This window comes from Ochotona princeps, chromosome 2 (genome assembly GCF_030435755.1).
Source record: "Ochotona princeps isolate mOchPri1 chromosome 2, mOchPri1.hap1, whole genome shotgun sequence".
Lineage (NCBI taxonomy): Eukaryota > Metazoa > Chordata > Mammalia > Lagomorpha > Ochotonidae > Ochotona > Ochotona princeps.
In genome coordinates, this window is record NC_080833.1 from 10,922,096 (window position 1) to 10,940,619 (window position 18,524).

Sequence of the window (18,524 nt, forward strand, 5' to 3'; positions counted from 1 at the left end):
AAAGACAGTGATGTGCTTGTGCCTGAATAGGAGCCTAGGACTGGCTTTTCTCAGCTCAGCAGGGGAGATACAAGGCACACGTTATGACTGGGTCCTGGCTGGGAGGAGAGGAGAGGGGGTGGGCTGCCCTGGCACACGCTGTCTCCCACAGAGGCCAGCCCCTGCACCCAGTCCCTGCGGGGCTCTCACACTCCAGGATCACACAGGGGTCAGAGCCCTAGCACTCCCTGAGGTCCCCGTGGGTAGTGAATGCCTGGGAGGTGGGCACAACTTGGTGCCTATGAGAACAGACTTGGGAACCATTCGGAAATGAGTTCAAGTCCCAGCTTCATCACTTCTCCGCCTATGACAACTTCAGTCGGCCCACCTGTCAAATGGGTATAATATTAACAGCCCAAGTTGCATCAGATGATTTGTGTCAAAGTGCCTACCCTAGCAGCACTGGCTTCCCCGTTGGCAATTCCCAGGCAAAGTCAGCTGTGAGCACCGAGTTTCTGTTCCATGCTTGTTATTGGGTTTTAATTAAACTTCCTGTTCTTGAAACCCAGCAACCAAATTGGACCCAGCCAACATGAAATGAGCTTGTGATGTTAACTTGGTGGTGGTTCGGAGGAGGGAACCTGGGCTGCTGGCTCTCGGGCTGCTGGTGGCAAGAGGCCGGAAGAGGGGCTCGGGCTGGGGGACTGGAGCAGAAGTGGGGCTGGGGAGGGGTCGCCGGTGAACCCTCCTGTTACTCTCACTGGCTGTTTGTGGGGAAAAAGCCTTCCCTGGGGGTCGTGTGGGCGGTGGGGGGGTGGGTGAATTTTTATTCTCTTTTGTAGAAGTCCCAGAGCAGCCACAGGGAGCTGGGGGGCAGAGACTATGATTTGGAGATCTCTTGTGGATGCCCTGAAATGCACTGCTTTCTTAATTAGCAGTCAGGACATAGCAATGAGGGAAACTGAAAGGTTAGGTGGCCTGGGACCCCATTCCTGGCGTGGTGGCCAAGAGCTGGAGTGTCCTTTGCTTTGAACTCATGGGTTCAGATCTCAAACGGTCACTTTCCAACAGTGAGTCTTTGGGCCTTAGTTTTCTGACCTGTGAAATGGGTTTATAGCATTACCTGCCTCCTAGGGGCATGGTGAGCCTTAGGTCAGTTAATCCACCCAGGGCTGGACCAGGAACCTGGAACCGTCGTGTGCTGCCTTCGCTGTGTGGGGCTTGGCTTGCTGTACCACTAGGCTGGCCTGGGAGCCAAGGGCTTCCTGAGGGGTGAGGCTTTCAGTTTTGACGCTGACAAAGCACAGGAAGTTGGGGGCCCTCATCCGAGCCACAGACCCTCCTCCCTGGCTTTTATCCCCTGGGCTTTGCCCATGCCTTGGAGTGACCCTGGCTACAGAGAGTCTGGCAAGAAGAGTTGGGAAAACATGTGCCCTTAGAGGGTGCTGGTGTTGTTGTATAGTGGTTTAACCCACTGCCTGCAACACAAGAATCCCACGCGAGTGTTGGTTTGAGTCCTGGATGCTCCACTTCTGATCCAGCTCCCTACCAATGTGCCTGAGGAAGCAGCAGAAGATGGCCCAAGTGCTTGGGCCCCTGCACCCATGTGGGAGACTCAGATGAAGTTCCAGGCTCCTGGCTTTCACCTGGGCCCAGTCCTGTTGCTGTGACCACTTGGGGAGTGAAGCGTAGATGAAAGATCTTTCTGTCCCTCCATTTCTCTTTAAATCTGCCTTTCTAATAAAAATAAGTAAATCATTTTAAAAAATGCACTCTTGTTACCAGCAAGCGGCTTGGCGAGGCGGGAGCCTGTGGTGTGGGGGAGGGGGCCTGCCAGAGCAGGGCAGTGAGGGTTAAGGCGACCTGGAGAGCGAGCGCCAGGGAGGAAGCAGACGAGGCATTATCATGATTAATGTGAGTTCAAAGACTTCATCTCCCTCTCGCTCAGTTCAGCGGTGTTTGTGTGCGCTGCGCAAGTGTGTGCTGTCGGTCCTGAGTGTCCTTCTGCTGGAGTGCTTTGGAGCAAGGTCACCCTTCCCCAGGCGGGCCTCCTGCCTCTCCCTCATCAGCTGACAGCCCCCAGAGGCTGAGCACTGCGGGGAGCCACAGGAGGCTGCCTGAGGGAGGCGACCAGGGGACCCAGGCCTGCACTCTCCTTACTCAGGGGCAGGGATGGTAGGACCAGAGCTGACCAGAGCCGTGCAGGAAGGTTGTCTCCCCTCTTGGGTGACTGTGGATGGCCCTGGTCACACGCCCCGGCATGGGCTGGGGAAGGGGTACCCGCTGCACTCTGAGTGGGTGCTCGGGGAACACCTGCATGGCTGGCCTAGGGACTACACACTGGCAGGCCAGGGCTGTGGAGGGGAAAGGCAGTGTTGGCTCCAGGTAATATGGGAAGTAATCCAAGGAGATATTGCTGATCCTCCTCCTCATTACCAGTCTCATCATCACGTGCTCAGCATCCCTCTTCACCTCCACCGTCACCTCCATGCAGGGGACCCAAATTGAGTTCCTGGATCCTGCCTTCAAGCTGGCCCAGCCCTAGTCCTGGGGGATATTTGGGGAATGGAGATGTGGGTGCTTTCTCTGCTTATCAAGTAAATAAAAAAATAGAGACTGGCATGGTAGCTCAAATGACTCATTCTCTGCCTTGTAGTGCCAGCAACCCATATAGGTCCCGGTTCATGCCCCAGCAGCTCCTCTTCCCATCCAGCTCCCTGCTTGTGGCCTGGGAAAGCAGCAGAGGATGTCCGAAAGCCTTGGGACCCTGCACCCACGTGGGAGATCTGGAAGAAGCTCCTGGCTCCTGGCTTTGGCTTGGCTCAGCTCTGCTCGTTGAGGCCATTTGGGGAGTGAACCAGTGGATGGAAGATCTTTCCGTCTCTCCTTCTCTGTAAATCTACGTTCTCAATAAACATAAATAAATATTCAGAAAATACATACATAAAAAATTACAGTGAGGTGAGGCTGCCAGTTTCCTGAAGCCTCCTGTGACCACCTCCTCCCTTCTGTAGCCCCTGCTTGGTGCCCTCCTACGTCACACCAGTGCTGGTCTACATGACCGACAGGACATGCCAGATACTACAGCTCCGTCTTGGGTCCTTTCTCTCCGAGTATTCACTCTGGGGGTTGTGGTGGTTGTTCTTGATTCCACCCAGACAGCCAGGGGGCATCCCATAGGGCAAGGAATGGCAGCCAAAGCCAGGGAACCTGGGACCTGTTCATCAGCTCGTGCCTGACCTTGGATTTACAGCCTTCTGCCTCAGTCAAGCCTTAAGCTGAGCCCACTCCTTTGACCAGCGGGCGATTCCAACCTCCAGGGAGACCCGGAGCTGCCCAGCTAGGTTGCTCTCAGCTTCCTGAGCCCCGGGGGCTGCATGCTGCTAAACTTTGGGGGTAATATGCTTTGGAGCAGTGGATGAATAACATACGAGGATACTGACCTTGTACGTCCAATGTAAGATTAGACTCATTGAGCACTCTGCATAGCGCCTGACACGTGTGGAAAGCTGTGGGAGAATGTCCTGAGATGATGACTGTCCGGGCACATGACAGGATCAGCACCAGTGGGGTCCCCAGTTGCCCAGCTTTAGTAGCAATCTATATCCCCCAAGCCTTGTTGACCTCATGGCTTTGACAGAAGTGGAGTGACAGGGTCAGAGGGCGGAGGGAAGTGGGCAATGAGACAGGGAGGTGACAGTAAGCTCTGTGATAGTGTCCTGGGGATAAGGAGTGGAGGCGTGGGGCTGGGGTATATGCACCACATGCACATGTATGCGTATGTACACATACATGCATGTAATGTGTATGTGTTTGTGTGTACACTGTGTACACGTACGTATACATGTATGCATTCACACGTGCATGGTTGTATGTGTGCATGTGTGTGTGTGTGTGTGTGTCTGTGTGCATGCTGCTACCTGCAGGTCCCCTCTGAAGACCCTCCCGGCCCAAAGCTGGCTGATTAGCCAACTTGGTCCTTCTTTCGGGGCCTGTTCTCTACAGAAGCTTAGAAAAACCATGGCAACCAAGGGAAAGCTCATGAGCCGGGATGAAGTCAAGTGCCACAGAGATCCCTGGGAGAGGAGCTCTGGAGAAAGGTCTGCTGGGCCCAAGCAGGCTTCGCAAACTAGAGAGATGGGCGAGGGTCCAGGTGTGAGACCAGCCCCTGGACCTCCAGCCCGGGCATTCTGGGCAACACGTGGCTCTCTGGGCCTCGAGATGGCTCCGCTGGGGTCGCTGAGTTGTGCCCCCAGCTGCTGAGTTGTGGGAATGAAGGCACTGCTCTGGTTGAGGAGGACTGCCCACAGCTTCCTCCAGGCTCTCAGGTGGGGTGTGGCTTCCTAGGCATGCTGCAGTGCAGGTCGAGGAAAAGGAGGCCTGGAGGGTGTCAGTGACCTGCTGCGTAGGACCCAGGGTTGGCTGTGGCAGAGTCGGCCTGGCCTCTCTCCTCTGGGCCAGGACCGTAGGTGGGTGGGCTGGAATGGGCTTGCCAGAAGGAGAGGGCAGTGGGGTCCCCTGTGCCCCAAGTCTGGACTCGAGAACAGCTGTTCACTTCACTATCTCTCAACCTCTCCCTTCCTTCCTTTCTTTTTTTTCATTTCTTTTCCTCCCTCCCTCCCTCTCTCTCTCTTCTTCTTTCTTTGTTTCTAGATTTATTTATTTAAGTTATAGAGAGACATGAAAAGAGAGGAGAAAGGGAGGGAGAGAGACAGACAGACAGACACACAGAAATCTTCCATCTGTTGGTTCACTCGCCAGATAACCTCAATGGCCAGGGCTTGGCCAGGCAGAAACCAGGAGCCTGAAGCTTTTCCTGGTCTCCTCTGTGGGTGTGGGGCTCAGGCACCTGCAGCATCTTCTGCTGCTTTCCCAGGTGCATTAGCAAGGAGCTGGTTTGGAAGTTGAACATCTGGGACGTGAACCAGAGCCCGAATGGGATGCTGCTGTTGCAGGTGGTTACTGAACTGGCAATGCCACTACACTGACCATTTTCCCTCGCTTTTTAAACAGGTAGTCACTGGGGTGGAAAATTCTGGATGTGCACAAAGTCTGCCACATTTGAATCTGATACCAACCCACGCAGTGGGAAGCAGAGCTGGTAAAGCAGATTCCTGGCAGGGAATGGTGGGGAGGGACAAGGTGCTAGCAGCAGCTTGGAAACTGCTGGTCCCTGATCCACTTTGTCCCAGATATCCCTTCTAGAACTTTCCATCAAGTGCCCTGAACATGAGAAGAGAGCTTTCTGGGACATTCCAGGGTTCTGGAACCTCAGTCATGGATTCCATCACTAACACACTCAAAGAAAGGGAACGGGTGTGTCCAGAGCACCTGCTGCTGCAAGGATTTCTGGGAGGTCCCTGCATACCCTTTCCTGAGCTTATTGCTCCTGTGATGAGGGAGCCCCAGTGTGCAGTGAAGGGAGCTGATTTGGCAGCTCCAGATGACTTGCCAAGGCTACCCAGCTCTTCCGTGGCAGGCTGAGCTCTGCACCAAGCCTGTGCCTGCTCCATTGCCCCTCTGCACCAGCCCTGCCCAGACGTGAGGCAGAAGGGGGTGCAGGCTGTTGTTAGTCTGTTGCTGCTGTGTAACAAACAGCTCCCGTCCCACAGCCATTTTCCTTCTTCCTTGCTTCCCCTGTGCTGGGCTGAAGGTTGGGTCCAGGTAGGCTTGCTCTGTCTCTCATTCTTTCTCCGGTGGCTACTCAGGGCCTGTTTTAAGTGCTCAGAGAACCATGCACTGTTTGCTTACGGGTTAACCTTGAACCTGGTGCCTCTCAGGCTAGCTACAGAGCCAAGCCCAGCCTTCATGGGGTGGGAGTGAGGGTGGGGAAACTACTCAGTCTTCTTTGGGGAAGAAGCAAAAATGCGCACACCTCACTTTCTGCAGGGCTGGTGGCAAGATGGGGAACAATAGCCCAGCTGTCACCTGTGGGGAACCAGGGCTTTGACAACAGTCTGTCCCACGGCTCATCAAATGGTGTGTCTGCGTGTCGTGCCCTCGGCTGCACGATGCACCAGTAATGTACATCATGCTGCCGGAGAAAAGTGACTATGCACTGCAGGACAGCACCATGCCTTCTTAGCCCGCGCCTGATTTTATTGTTGGAAAGAGCTGTCTGAGTTGCTTAGGAATAGAAGTGATCATGGGAAGAATTTTGTTTTAAGCTTTATTGAATTATTTGAAAAAGGCAGAGTTATACAGGGTCTCAAATCTACACTCCTATAGGATGCTGGAATTGGCGTTGTAGGTGGCAGCTTAACGTGCAACACCGGCTCCAACAATAGGAAGAGTCTGGGCCAGATCTGTTTTTGCACAGATATTGACAGCCGTGTCACAATCGTCATGTCCCAGGAGACTGAGCGGCCACGGATGGTAAGACGTATTCTGGTTTTACAGGGGTTAGCATGTGAGAACAGGTGTGACTTGGAATTAATGTCATGCCTCAGGATTGTTTGCCCTGGGGTCGACTCCAGGCTCCACGTTCCAGGCATATAAGCTCAGTGGCACCCCCCAGAACAATCCAAGCAGGAAATATCAGGGCTCCCATTTTGAAGATGGGTACAGCAAGGCTCTGAGTGACTGCTTGTCAGGCTGGAGGCCCACAGTTCCTAAGTGGAACAGCTGGGTTTGAAGCTAGGACCACGTGACTACAGACACAAGGCGGCAGAGGGCGTGGGCACAGACAAGGTGCACCTTGGTGTTCTCTCCTGTCAAGTGGGGTCACAGAGATGCTCGCATGGTAGATCAGTTGTGAGAGACAATGACCCAGTACCGGGTGCCCAGTGTACACTGGGCACACAGGAAGTTCCAGGAGACTCTGTCTCCCCCAAGCTAACATTAGCATTCAGGGTGCCATGACCGACCCAGGAGAAGGTTGTGGGAGCCCCTCAAAGCTGCCCACAGCTTGAGGATGTGGGGACACCTCAGAAACTTGCTGTGAAGAAAGCCCAATATACCGATCTGATTCACCTGCCTATGGTGGGCAGGTAGTACCCGGTCACTGTGGACGTGGTAACAAAACTTCAGGAAGTGATGTTTTAAAGTCTGACCATTAGCCTCACGGTTGGGATGCTCGTTTGGGAGCCTCCATCTGCCCTTGGGGGTTGCCTGGACTCCTGGTTCTGGCTCTTGATCCCAGATTCCTGCTTCGTGGACCCTGAAAGGCACTGGCGATAGCTCAGCTGGTCGCCTTCCTGCCCCCGGAACTGGCTTTCCAGCTCCCACGTTTAGCCCCAGCCAGGGCTCCCTGTGGGCATTTGGGAGAACGGAGCAGTGGATGGGGGGGAGCCTAGCTCTGAGGCTCCCTGTGCCTTTTCAATAAATAAATAAAAATCTTCAACATTGAGAGGTAGTTTCTGTGCAAAGAGATAAATCTTCAATATTCAGTCAGAAAAGTTTTCACAAATACATGTACATCTGTCACCAGCTCCTACTTGTATAACTAAAACATCATCATAAAATTACTTATAAAAAGCATTTCCATAGTCTCTGAAATGTATATAGACTCTTACAGGAACCGCCTACTCTAGACACCTGCCTTTTGAGTTCTGTTCTTGTAGATCACCTCGTCTATCTTTCAGTTTGGAAACCTGCAGACTGCGCTGTTCCCGGTAGTGTCTCGTTTGTGTTCCTATTCTTTGGCCCGTGCAAGCTCTCCAGGGACGTGCACCCTTCTTGGCTGCTGTGAGCCCAGGCAGCAGGGCCTTTTAAATGCTGCCAGAGGCTCTGGTAGGCGGCAGGGGGCGCTGCGGGGCGCGACGGGGCGGGCGCGGCTGAGGCTCGAAGGGGCCTGGGTTGGTCCACCGCCGCCCACGGCCACCGGAGGCCGCCCACCGCTGTCCGAGGCCGGCCGCCCACCCACCGTCGCCCAAGGCCACCCACCGCAGCCTCGCAGGCGTCCCACCCCACCAAGCCACCTCAGCCAGCACAGCCGCTCAAATTCGAGATTCTTTTGAGGGTGAGAGACTAGGCCGGGTTTCTGGGCCGTTGTGGGAAATCTTTTTCCAGAAGTTGGTGGAGTCCCTGCCCTGTCTCGCCGTCCTGCTCCATCCAGACCAGGCCCCGAGGCGGGCAGGGGTCTTCTGTGGGAGAGGGGCTCCCCGCTTTCCCCTTCCCAGGGGTCGCCTCGTGGGGTCGGCCTCAGCCCCCGCGGCTTTCCCTAGAGGCCATGTTGGAGCTGGGCTGCTTCCCCACCGCCTGTATGGGGGCGCGGGGCGCTTTTTGAGGCTGTCTCTGGTGTGGGTGGGAGCCTCTTTGAGGGGGACCCTGGCTGGGGGAGGGGATTCTTTTGGGGGGACTTGACCTCTATCCAGGTGTTCTTTGGGGTCCTCCAACCTTGGGGTTCTTCCTTGGTGATTGAATTCCACCTCTGGGGGCCCCTGCCATGGTTCCCAGGGCCCCTAAGTGGGGTTTCAGCCCGCTGTGGGTCGGCCTGGCGGGGGGCCGTGGCCGTTCCTCGTATGGACTCCCGTTGGCTTTTCTGGGGTTCCTGCTGAAAGTTACGGGTCCCCCGAGACTCTCTGGGTTTCCTTTTCCTAGTGGGACCCACACCGACGTGGGCTGGGAGAGTGCAGGGACCCCAGAGATGCCCCTGCAGCCGAGACGTTTGGGGCTGGTTCGCTGCCTGCCGTGGGCTGGGGCTGGTCCGAGACCAACCCGCTTCCAGGCGGCCCCCGCGGGTGGCAGGACACCAGCTCATTGAGCCATCACTACCAGCTCTCTGGGTCCAGCTCCCTGCTCAGGCTGGAAGCAGCAGAGGATGGCACCCACTTGGGGACCCAGAGGAGGTTCCTGCTGTTGGTCAGGCCCGGTGCTGGCCCTTGCAGTCACCTGGGGAGTGAGTCAGTGGGTGCAGATCTCTGCCTCTGTAACTCTGAGTTTCCAATAAGCAAATAAATCTTGTTAAAAAGAGAATATAAGTTCAGATGGCAGTAGTTGTGACACTGTGCTGTTCAGGGAATAATGTGACAAGAAGAAAGCTTTCGTGTGTTCATACAGGTGCAGTTTCCGTTTCAAATGTGTTTGTGCTGTGACTGGGGGAGCTGGGGCTGGGCAAGCTGGGGTTGTGGGGTGCGAGGCTGGGCAATCTAGGGCTTGGGGAGCTGGGGCTGGGGGTGTGAGTATGTGAACAGACTGCCCTGGGTCTGTATGCCGCACTCAAAGCACCCAGAAGACGGTCATAACTGCTCTTCTTGTTCAATTCCAAGTCAGTTCCCAGACCCTGCATGCCTGGAGAAGCGGGGTGCCCTGGCTGTGTCACCCAAACCCTTCCTGCAAGACCTGGGGCCATTTCCTAGGGTGTGGGGAAGTGGCCAGACAGTCCTGGGGTACCTGGCCGTGGTCCTGTCTCTGACCGGGCCCAGAAGCCCCTGGGAGAGTTCCTGCTCGCACTTGGCTCTCTGGGGACCTAGCTGTTCCTGCCCACGCCAAGGGTGTTCCCAGTGACCAGTGGAGGCCTAGAAAAGCCACTTAGTGCCCAATAGTCTTCTTTTCTTGTCTCCTGCCCATTTGTCTTTTTTTTTCTTTTTTAATTTGTTTTTGTTTGTTTGAAAGGCAGATTTACAGGAGAGCTCTTCCACCTGCTGGTTCAATCCCCAAATGGTTGCAACAGCTGGCACTGGGCCAAATTGAAGCCAGGAACTTCCTGCAGGTCTACCCCGTGGGTGCAGGGCCTCAAGCACTTGGGTCATTCTCTGCTGCTTTCCCAGGCGCATTGCATGGAGGTGGATTGGAAGAGGAGCAGCCAGGACCCGAACTGGCACCCATATGGGGGTGCTGGCGTTGCAGGCTGTGACTTCAGGTGCTGTGCTACAGCCCCGGTCTCCCTCTGTCTGTCATGTGCCAGTGCTGGTGAAGCTACTGTGCAGGTCAGTCTGAGGGGAGAGCACGGTGGAACTGTCTCTGAGCAGTGGTGCACGTGGAAGGGTGAGAATGCCTTGGGTTTAAGTGGAGCTGTGTTGTGGGGGAGGGCAGGGGTCGGGGGCCTTCCTGTGGGAGCCCAGGTGTTGCAGGGGAGGGCCTTGCTGAGTATCCGTCTCTTCTCCTCTCCCTTCCCCGCTGCGGCTCGCAGACGCAGCTGGGCCCTTTAAATTCCCTCCAGGCAGCAGAGGGCGCCAGGGAGCACCAGCCACAGATCAGCCTCGCGGGGTTGTGTGTGTGCCAGGGGGTCCTGCCACAGCTGGGCCTGCAGCCCCAGCACCCCTGCCCCTGCTCTAGCCAGCTCTGTGTGGGCATCCTGGCAGCTGTTGTGGCCCCCACAGGGCAGATTTGGAGTAAGAGCCCCTGGTCAAGGTTTCTGACAAGCTCGGCTGGTGAGAACTTTGCTTTTCTGGTCTAGCTTCTTGGCTGTGTGTGGAGTTACCGCCCTGCCTCCTTCCTGAGGTCTCGACCTCAGTTTTTGGAGGCTCTTATGGGGCACCTGGGTAGCCCAGTGGTTAGGCTGTTCTGGGAAGACTGGAGTGGGAGTCCTGCATCAGCCCGGAGGGTGGCGGCAGGGACGTCCCTGTTAGTCCTGGCAGTGGAGCTGGGGGACTCTTCCCATGGGGGTCACTCAGCTCTAATCCGTGCACCTGTGTGATTGTTGGCTGTTGCTTTTGTTATTGTGAAGGTTTGAAACAATTTTATGAGGCAGAGAGCTTGAGAGAAGCGCCCACCCAGAAGTGCCTGCAGCTGAGACAGGGACCGCAGTCAAGGGCCTCACGTGCATGCTGGACACCGGTGATTGGAGCCATCACTGTGGTGTCCCGGGCTGCGTGCGCTGGAAGCTGGGACTGGAAGCTGGGACTGGAAGCTGGAGACAGAACTGTAGCCCAGGTCCTCCTTGTGGGTTAAGTGCTCCCAGTAGGTACCTCTGTGTCTGCTAAATTGCTGTGTTCTAGAATGCTCTTCTGTGCTCCGTCCTCCGCTGCAGCACATTGATCTTCTGCTAACTTGTCTTGCTCAAATGCCCACATGCTTCCTGAGGCTGGGAGGCATCGTCTGGTCTCGGTTTGTTCGTTGGTACCCGGACACTCCCGGCCGGGGACTGTTGTGACCGCTGTGCCCCGTGTCCTTGCCATGGACAGGGCTTCTCTGGCATCGGTCTCCAGAGTGCTGACCTCCGGGACACAGGGACCTCATGGGGTCAACAGGGGTCAGCTCTTTGCCTAGCGCCCTGTCAGTCTCCGTTTGCCAGTTCCAGCCCTGAGCAGAGTGGCCGTGGTTACTCAGATGAAGTTTCTGCCTGGTGAGGAATTTCCCAGCCTTGTTAGTGACTACAGCTGGGGCTTCCTGGAGGAGGTCATGTTTTCAAACACAAATAGAAGCCAGGCAGAGGGGGGGCTGAACACAGGCAGGCCAGACGGCAAGTGGGCCCGCCTTTGTTGTTGCTGGAGGTGCATGCGTGGGGCACGGAACGGGGAGTGTGGAGGTGTTTTCCTGTAGGCCCTGAGCACTAGGCTGTGGGCCCAGAGTCTGTGAGGGTTGGGGTGCTAGGAAGGTTTGGAGCGGGAGGAACAAGGCTTGTTATACATATTTTGTCCAGCTGGGGGCAGGGGCGAGGCATTTGGCTTGTGGTTGCTTTGGGGATGGACTGGGTGAGTGCTCCTGGATGCGAGTGGGTGGGACTCGGCATTTTGCTCAACTCCAGCACCAGGCAGCCCAGTCAGTACCCAATAAGGAGGGCCCAGGCACCAGTAGGGCTGAGTCACATGCTAGACACGTGGCTGATTCCAGGTTAGGCCGTATGAATGGGAAGCGAACGCAAGGCAAGGAGGCCTGGTGGAGGTTGCTTTGTTGCCCCTGAACACGTCATTCTCCCTAGGGCTGCTACATGTGATCAGGAGGGCTGCAAGATGCATGCGTACGGGCAGGCTCCTGTCATGTGTGCCTGTGTGGGGTGGACGTGGTGAGCTCCCAGGGCCCTCCCAGTCTCCCCAAATCCCGTACCCCGACCAGTGTGGGTGAGAGTCTGCATTCTCATAGCCAAGCGTCTCTTTCAAAACACAGTTCCACTTGGCGCAGGCCCTCACTTCCCCCGGAGCTCCTCAGTAACTGGTGATGTGCTACTAGGGCCCGGGGTGGTCCCTGTTTCTCCCCTTAGCCCGCCATGGATGGGGCCATGGCCCCTCTGCCCGCTGTGTGCCTCTGCCCGGGAGTCCAACACGGCATCAGCCACCTGGGAGAAGTCGCCACATGTGGTGTCCATGGTGCTAGCTCTGGGCATGGGGGCAGCCAGACTCTGTTCCTTGCTCGGGTGTAGCCACCAAGGTTGGGGGAGGGAGCCCTCCTGAGGCCTGTCCCTTCCACTAGAGAAGTAGGAGGCCTCCCCAGCTGTCTTGAGGCCAGATCCCCCCTCCGCCCCGGCTCAGTGTGCCTGTGCTGGTCTCTGCACCACCCTTGTGGCCTCTGCGTAGAACTGTGTTCCTCAGCACCCGGCCAGCCTCCTGTCCTCCCACCCTCACAACGTACATGCTTCCCAAGCCTCAGGGGCAGACCTGGCAGGATCGCCCAGTGAGGGTGGCAGTGGAGAGCCCTGGGCACCTGCAGGGTGATCCCCACGTGGGCAAGGACCTGAACCTATTGTGTCCCAGGGCTGACACAGAAGGGCATAGCATGCCAGCCCTAGAGCAGGTTCCTGACGTGAGTGGCAGCGAACTGTAAGGGGACAGTGCACCCCTCCCCTGCTCCTTGCCTCCAAACCACAGCCTCTGCTTTTTACTACAGCCCTTCAGACACCCCAGCCCCAGTAGATAAACACGGGGAGGAGACCAATTTGGCAGATGATGGCAGTGAGAGGCAGGTCCTGTATCGCTGGCTTCTCCCCGTCTTCAAGGTCCAGCTCAGTTTCCTGCGTTTCAGAGTCGTGTGCACCAGCCCTGGCCCCTCCCAGGGATGTGGTCCTTGTCCCCTCCTTCCTGACACAGGTGACTCTGCCAGCTGTAAGGGTCCTATTCGCTCACTTGTATTTTCCATGAAATACCCAGCATCTGGATCCTGGTGGGCCGAGCCAGCTGATCTACCTCCATGTCCCGTTCCCACCTGCCAGGCTTTCCTGCCTACTTGAATAACCAACAGCCCTGAGTTTCTTAAATCCACACTGGCATTTCCTCCCGGATCCTGGGGTGTGCGGTGGAAGTTCTGCCAGAGACCTTCCCTGCCTCCCCGGGAGTGAAATCTCACCCTTGCTTTTGGATCTTCTAGAGTTCACGCAGCCAGCCCTCCTGCGTGGTAATTACTGTCATTTCCCCATCCGAGCCATGCTCCTGCGTATTATTGTGACTGAGAATGCAGAAGCAGGGACGCTTCCAGCCCTCGTAATTGAGGCTTGGGAAGCACAGTATACAGTGCCTCCAGAGGAATGGGGTGCTCAGCTCTGTGTGCCGTGGGCGTCCCCTCTGCATCCTGCCCCTCGTTCTGGGCTGCTTTGCATAGATAATAATGAACAGCTCAACCATGGAACACGTCACCTCATTTCCCTGGCCCCCAAGTTGTGCTCATGTCCCCAGTCCAATGTGGGAGAACCTCATGGCAGCCCCGGGGGGCTGGGCCTTGGGGCGAGGTCCTGGGTTTCCCCGAGACCGCACTGTGTGGCGGAGGTGGGGAGGTCCTGGCTCTGCTGCACCATGGCTGGCGGTGCTGCTGGTGACTCTGGGGTGCCTCCTCAGAAGCTGCCCCTCCTCTTCCCTTCCATTCCTGGCCTGTTCTGGGTGCCTTTGTCCTTCCTGGCCGAGATCCTGCTGCACCCCGGGGCTTCAGTGTGGCTCCTGGGGTGTCCCAGGGGAGCTGCTCTTCGGTGGCTGAGTGTCGTCCCTTGGGAAGCCCGTGGCCTCTTGGGATGGAGATCCGTGTGCACTCCCCGCCTCCCGTGTACTCCACTGATTCTAATTGTGACGTCTGCAGAAACTCCTGTGTGCTTGAGCCCCTCACTGCCCCAGTGACTGATTGACTTCCAACAACAGGCTACTCCCATGCGGCTCCCTGGCTGGCATGGATTTTTTTCCTGCCCATATGGGAGGAGCCAAGCTGTGTCAGGGAGGCTGCAGGTGGCCTGGCACTTCATCACACATGTGCTCATGATGGGACCCTGTGGCTTCCGAGGACGGGACAGGCATGAATGTGTAAGAGAGGCAGGGACAACACAGGGCTCCTACTTCAGAAGCAGCAGGAGTTGCAGAGAAGGACTGGCTAGGAAGGAAGCTCTGGATAGCTGAGCTTGGGAAAGATGGGGCCTGCCAGTGAGGGCTGCTGGAGGCCCCATGGGAATCCCACCAGAACAGGGGACCCTGGCGGACCTGCAGAGGTCTTGCAGGACTAGGATCTGTGCCTGGTAGAGTGGGTGATTCTAATGATGATGTCATGGAACAGGAGTGGCTGCTGTAAAAGAATTTGGGCTGTTCTGGCACCAGAAGAAGAAGGACTGGGTGCTTGGCTGCCCTGAGTGCTCGGTGTCCCCTGGAGGGGCTCGGGGGCCTGGGAGCTGTCCTGGACATTTGGGAGGCCAAAGACAGGCTATCAGCCAGAACTTTGGGACAGCACGGTGACTAGGAGCAGGTGCAGGAACTGGCGCTGGAGAGAGGGCCTCCCGTGCATGTGTGTGTGTGTGTGTGTGTGTGTGTGTCGGAGGAGGGTTGTGGCAGTGCTGGGTCTGGTTGGATCTTGCGGGCTGGGTGGTCTTAAAGCGGGGCCCCAAAGGCCCAGAGGCTGCGGTCGGAAGGTATGGTGGCTGGCTGATGGTGCACCGGCAGGGAAGTTGGGAGTGAGGCGGTTTACTCATTCTGCACAGCAACCCTCTGTCAGGTTAGACTTCCTCCAAAATGGAGGGAGAGTCAGGCCCAGAGAGGTTGTGCAGCCCCAGTCACCCAGCACGCAAACAGCGGAGCAGGGCTTGGAACCCTGGGCTGGCCAACACTCTCTGCTCACCTGTTTCAGACTTGTCAGCTGTGAGGTGGGCGGGGTGGGGTGCTGCATCTGTTGATGTGTCCCAGGCTGCGGCCCCATGCGTCTTAACCCTTTTCCTCTGTGGTTTCCCAAGACAGGGTTGAGTGTGGCTGAGAGCAGGTGGGAGTTGGAGAGGATGAGATCCTCTTGCTTCTAAAGATGTGTTCCCCTCCCCCCTTGGCCCCCTGTGAAGAGCTGGAACAAAAGCTGGCAAAATTGGAGTCAGCAGAAAAATCTAATTTTCACCTTAGACACGTTTCCAGCTGACAGACACTAACCCGGCTTCCAGGCTTTCCTTCGAGATAAGTCAGAGCCGAGTTCTGTCCTGGATGCTGGGAGAGCATCTCTGACGTGAATCCTTCACTGCAGCTTGGGCCAGATGATTCTCCTTCGCAGGTCTCAGTTTTCCCACCAGTAAAATGGACATGGTGGTCCTCCTGGTGGGGGTGGGGTTTCATAGACTCACAGGCTTATGGGACCTCCAGGAGAGCTGAAAGTGTGAGATGGGCCAAGAGCTGGAGAGGGAAGGGTTCCGGGGAGGGCAGCGGCCTGCTCGGGTCCAGGACTGGCCAGGGCTGCTATGTCCAGATCTTTGGATTATTTTCCCAAATAGTCGGAAGTTGTAATGAGGCCCTCGCATCTTTGCAATCTGTGCTGTTAGCAGCCTGTTGGGAAGGATGAAACAGACCCATGAGCCTCGCCACAGGAAGGCGCCTGGCCACCTCATGGTGTCTGCACCTTTGGGGTTTCTTCCAGGCACATTTAACACTAAGTAAAATCCCAGCATTTGCTTTCTGGGTGTATTGATCTGTACTCAATGAAGAGGCCGGCAGTTTGCAGTCAGCGGTTTACAGCGAGTGTCTCAGCTCAGAGCTCATCATGAGGAGGGGGTGTCTGAGAGACATTTGTCACCTGTTGGGGTCTGAGTGTGTCCCTAGGTCTCCTGCCGGTCACATCACCTCCTTGTGATCTAGCTATAATCCTTCCTCCTGCAGACTTGACCTCTTTTCTACAGTAGCAGAACAAGCTGTCCCCTTCCCCCCATGTGTCCTGAGCGGGGACCGCAAGTTGAGGTTTTCACGGCCCAGACAGCGTCCCAGGGACCTGCACTCCCGCCTCTCAAAGTCAGGGCAGGATAGGTCTTTTCGACACCAGCAGACTGACAGCAAGATTCACTGGCTCTCGCGCGTCTGGAGGGGCCTCTGGTGGGAGCCACCAGTGCTGCTGTCGGGGTGCCTAGAGGATGCTTCTGGGTTGGAGAGTAGGGCTGGGAGGGTGGGCTGAGGGTAATCTATAAAAGCAGGACTAGAAGAGGACCTAGGGGTCCCAGGGGCCGAGCTGATCTTTGTCCCTGGCAGACAAGGCCCAGGTGTACATACACAGGGGAGAGTGTGACAGCTGTCCGTGTCAGGCCCTGTCCGGGAAGAATAGGAAAGTGGGTGAGATAGAGACGGTTAGATTGAGGCCTGAGTGTGCATCACCGCCACCACCTCTATGGGCCGTGGGCAATGTTTCAGGGCTTTTGAGAAGTTCTGCCTGTAAGGTGAGAGGTGGCACTGTGCCCGCTGCACAGGTGAGGGGCGTGGCTGTGCCTGCTCCATGAAGAATCAGCTGACTGGCCAGGGCTGGTTACAACCCTCTCAGGCCTTATGGGCCATATGGTTCCTTTGGTCTCTTCAGCTGGGCTGCTGTAACTTGCAAACAGCCACAGACAGCATGGAGAGGAACAGTGCCCGTGCGTGCCTTTATTTAGACACTGGGATTTGAATTTCATAGACTTTGCCTGTGTCAAAGCAGTTGTCTTTTTTCCCACTCCCCAACTCCCCTCCTGCAACCATTTAAAAATGTGAGCGTTGAGCTTGGAACTCGTCTCTGGTGAAGAAAGCCTGAAGCCGCTCCCCAGCTTGGCCCTCCATCCTCTCCTCTCACCTTTGGGTGCCCCTTGGGCTCCATAGGGGTTAAGGGAAAACCTGATGATGAGGCGGCTGACGTGGTTGGGGTGCTGTTCTACCTCAGGTGCTCTTAGTTATCTGCACACGTGCTGCTCCAGCTGCACCCATTGCATCGGTGGGAACACGGAGGCACGGAAAGCTCCTTCCTGTGGGTGAGGTCTCAGAGGTGAGCTGTGGAGCTAGGATGGAGCCCCGGAATTCCAAGTCTGAAGCCTTTTCTCTCAGCCACTTGGCCTTTGCCCTGAACTTGACTGTGAAGTTTGGACCCTGATTGGGACATAGAACGGGGCAGTTGTAAGCAGAAACCCAAGACTCGAGAGCCTGCTGGAGCTTTTGGAGTTTGCAGTGTCTTGACCCACGCGGGGCTCCACAGCCATGTTCTGTGCGGGCTGGACACTGGTTCTCCGTCACACTGCCCTGGCCTCTCCCTGGGGTGTGCTCAGCAGTCAGGGGACACATCTGCCTCCCTTGCAATCACTGGGCTGTCCCAAGGTTTTATGGGAAAAGCATTAAGACTCTTTCTTGTTGATATACAAGGTAGGGTGTTTGGTCTGCTGGGTGGTTAAGTTGCTGCTGGGGACACTCACCTATCAGAGTGCCGCTCTGCTCTTGGTTCTGGTGTCTGCCTCTGCTGACCTTGGAAGGCAGTACTGTCACTCCTGGCGTGAGTTCTCAGCTTCCGGCTGTGGTCTGGCCCAGCCCTGGCCATTTCAGGCAGTGATTGAGCCAGTGGGAGCTCTGTCTGCTTTTTCTGTCTCTGCCTTTCTCTTTTTCTCTTGTCTCTCAAATAGAAGTAAAGCAGAATGATACATGCTTAAGACAGTGGTAGCCAACTTTCCTCTGTGGCTGGTGAGATTAGAAAGTAACCACGACCTCTTGCAAAAGGTCACAGCAGTGGGCAGGGAGCTGGGCGTGGCAGGGGAGGATGGGTGTCTGTGGGCATGGTGCGTGTCTTCTGAGCAAGCTCAGCTCTTGGTGGTCACCAAGCGATTCCGGGCCCAGATCTTGTGGGAGCAAATGAGAAATTTGCATAATGCTGCAATTAGGTCCTAATCTGCCGATGGCATTGGAACAGATTTGCATTTTCAAAATTAGCATGATGGCAGAAGGGGTTGTATGCGGGGCTTCCAAGAGCTCATGGAAAATGCATACGATGAAAAAACCATGCCTGGATCTCAATTTTTTTCTTCTTGCACCAAAATTAACTGAAGTTTTTGATTCCATCCTCCCACAAACTCTTGGAAGTTCCCTCAGATTTCCCCTAAGGCTGACCTCACCTGGGAAGGTCCTGTGGTCTCAGGTTCAAGGCTGCCTTCTCCCAAGGTCCAGTTTAGCTCCTGATCTTGGGGAAAACTCACCACAATGGCCCTCTAATAAATGTGGATCCCCGTGATTTGGGGACATCTCTGTGGAAGGGCTAGGGTAGTCCTACAGCTTGACAAAGTTTTGCATTCACTTGGGTCCCTGAGCAGAGAAGGGGTTGAATTGAGATGGGAGGGGGAGAAGGTGGAGATGATGGTTGGGGGAGGGGAAATCCCTGCTGAGCAGAGGGGAGCAGGAACACTTGCTGGGCTGGTCTGGTGGCCCCACCCTCCCAGTTCCCAGATCCTCTGCCATTTGTGGCTGTGTCCCACGTGGTCTGGAGTGGCCATTTGTGGCTATGTCCCACGTGGT

The 18,524-nt window shown here is 56.1% G+C and overlaps 1 protein-coding gene across 1 annotated transcript in view; it reads left to right on the forward strand.

Annotated features, from left to right (window-relative positions):
• Positions 1 to 7,867: 7,867 nt before the first annotated feature.
• ACTL8 (actin like 8) overlaps positions 7,868 to 18,524 on the forward strand; it is a 48,856-nt gene continuing 38,199 nt past the window's right edge. The window contains exon 1 of the mRNA XM_004592425.2: positions 7,868 to 7,939. The gene's annotated coding sequence lies outside the window, so the exon portion shown is untranslated. The remainder of the gene's footprint in view (positions 7,940 to 18,524) is intronic.